The following is a 2984-nucleotide window of genomic DNA, read 5'->3' as shown; positions in this document are numbered from 1 at the left end:
AGGGGAATGCAAAAGATGATGCAGCTACTGGCCTAATCACTTCCAGAAAATGAGAGCAACACCCCTCCCCCCATCTTCAGGAACGCTGAAATCATAAAGTTCTTTTGAATTGTGATTATATTGTTCTTTTGAAGGGACAGAGCTCCAATTTTTTTTGACAATAGACAGCTACTCTTAAGTTAAATAGAATTTGACAGCAGATAAGAACCACTTAGCCCATGTAATCTGCCCACTTTTGTAACCTTATGGTAACCAATTCTTTGTAAGGATATCCTTATATCTATCCCAAGCATGTTTAAATTGCCATACTGTATTAGAGGTATATTTACTAAAGTGCAGGTTTTTAGAAGTAAAGATGTTGCCCATAGCAACCAATCAGATTCTACTTAACATGTATCATACTTACCTACTCTCCCGGAAGCTGCGGTAGGCTCCCGTTTTTTGGGGTAGCCCCCGCACCCCCGGAAGAGTGGGCAGGTCTCCCGCATCCTGCTCACACCCTAGTGATGCGAGCAGGATGGAGAGATAACCTCCAGTCGGGTCCGTCGGGTGGAGAAGGGGTTAAAATGACGCAAATCGCGTCATTTTAGCCCCGTCCCCTTTCCGCAGACCCGCGAATCGCGGCATTTCCCGATGCGGGGGCAGGGCTTAGTGATGTCACAGTCCGGACCCCGCCCCCCGAAGACACCTGCAGCGTCTCCTCTCTGGGCTTCTCCCGGAGAGGAGAAATAAAATGTAGGTAAGTATGACATGTATTCAAACCTTCTAGTAAATATACCCCTAAGCCTCTACCCAGGGATGTAAGTTCATACTAACCCCCCACAATGGTGCAGTAGAACAGCTGAGGGAACAAAGGAGGAACTACTGTGCCAGTAATTCTGCTACTTCCAACCCGGTTCTCTCCAGCCTCGGTCCCCCATGTTTCTGCAGCTCCCCAGTGTCTCTCCAGCCAGCCACCTTCTGTCTCTCCAACCTCCAATGTCACTCTATCTAGCCCCTTCTGTCTCATCAGACTACAAGTGTCTCCCCTTCCAGCCCCCTTCTGTCTCGCAAACTCCAGCTACCTGCAGCCCACAGACACTTTTCTCCCATCCTCTTTGTGCTGTGGTCAGAACTTCTATCAGCAGTGCAGCGTGTGTGGGCCCTCATTCCGAGTTGTTCGCTTGCTGCTAATTTTAGCAGATTTGCTAATAGGCTAAAATCCGGCAGTTCTGCGCATGCGTATGCACAGCAGGGCGCACGCGCTAAGCAAATTTACACAAAAATATGCTATTTTACTCACGGGCGAACAAAGCTTTTCAATCGCTCTGCTGATTGACAGGAAGTGGGTGTTTCTGGGCGGAAACTGGCCGTTTTCAGGGAGTGTGCTAAAAAACGCAGAAGTGCGTGGAGAAACGGAGGAGTGGCTGGTCGGACTCTGGGCGTGTTTGTGACATCAAACCAGGAACTAAATGGACTGAGGTGATCGCAATCTAGGAGTAGGACTGGAGCTACTCAGAAACTGCAAAAAAGGGTGTGATTCCGCACCAGTCCCAAAATTATATTATATGAAACCAGAATTATATTCATATACAGGAATACGTCCTATTATTTGTACCTGGTGGTGCACCCAGAGTCAGAGAGAAACTAGAGAGAAAAGACTTTACAGAAGACTCTTGTGTGGGTGCACTCTTGTATTTAATTGGTTATATGACTAAAGATTAAAACATAACTTTTATTATCTCATTTATAAAATAAATCCACACTCTCATAATCCACCACGAATGAAGAAATGCTTGTATACACAGTTGTACTTGTATCACTCAGAATGGATAACAACTACAAAAAAGGGTGGATAAAAAAATAATATAATAATGTAAATAAGTAAATAAATAATAAAGAATTGAAAAATTGGAAATGTTCTGGTTAATCTGTCACCAAAAGACTTGTAGGGGGATGTAGACACTATGACTCTACATCCGAAACCTAACCAACCAGCACAAGCAAAGCTTGTTTTAATGAGACCTCAATGGGTCATGATCGACCGGACTGATATTATCAGGAGTATAAGGCATGGGGGTGCCTTATGTGTTGCCCCGTGGTTGTAGATAATGTATTTAACTGATTTCTATTCAGTATCTTGGAAAAAGACAAAAGAAAAAGTGGAAAGAGCAAGTGGTGATCCTGCTGTTGGTATTTGGTCGAAATGGGTCATTAATTACAACACCAGGTATTCTCTGGGGGTTCCCCTCATAGATACTGACCCAGCCCACCACCGTTTTGCTTCCAAGATCGGACGAGATCGGGCTCTGTCGGTGGGGTATGGTAGTAATTTGTTGACACAATTAATCGACTCGCCAATGAGAGTGCACCTAATAAAGAATTCAAGATAAGGACAAAAAGTTGCGGATCTGCTTTCTACGTTAGACGCAGGATTACTCTGTGAATCATAGATGAGAGTCTGCTGATATAAGAAGTAAGTGGAAATAAGAAAGTACAGAGGAATCTGTATATAAAGATTGTATCAGGTATCAGCTTGATTCACTGTGAAGGTGTGGTATGAAGAAATTTCATAAAGATTTGCACACTCAGTAAGAAGGCACCATTATAGACCAGATAAGGGTATACTATCTGTAGCTTGTACCAAAATTACAGCTGATTAATAGGGAAGCCGGCCACTAAAGAAGGAGTTTGTATGTAGAAAATTGTAAAGATATAATTAAACCCTGTTGGTCTCACAGGGATTAGGATTGTTAATTGCTCCTAGTTAATTATAGAGTGTAGCATACATATAAATAAATGCAATTGCTGTATCCTGTCTATAGCAGCCTTATTATCACTGTGTCAGAAGATCAGCAGGATTCTTAGCTATCAAAAATAGCTGGTGATAAATGAATAGGTGCACCACACCCCACATAAACAGCCAAAAAGCCTCTCAGAAGTGACACCCAACTTCTCAAACAAATGTAGAGAAAAGACAATGTAGAGACTTCAATAGGCGCTCA

The 2984-nt window shown here is 43.2% G+C and overlaps 1 pseudogene; it reads right to left on the bottom strand.

Moving 5' to 3' along the window:
• Positions 1–2194: 2194 nt before the first annotated feature.
• On the bottom strand, positions 2195–2313 carry LOC134952969 (5S ribosomal RNA; annotated as a pseudogene).
• Between the last annotated feature and the right edge of the window lie 671 nt (positions 2314–2984).

Source organism: Pseudophryne corroboree, chromosome 1 (assembly GCF_028390025.1).
Source record: "Pseudophryne corroboree isolate aPseCor3 chromosome 1, aPseCor3.hap2, whole genome shotgun sequence".
Lineage (NCBI taxonomy): Eukaryota > Metazoa > Chordata > Amphibia > Anura > Myobatrachidae > Pseudophryne > Pseudophryne corroboree.
Note: the sequence above shows the minus strand (reverse complement) of the source record. Positions and strands in the feature narration are given on the sequence as shown.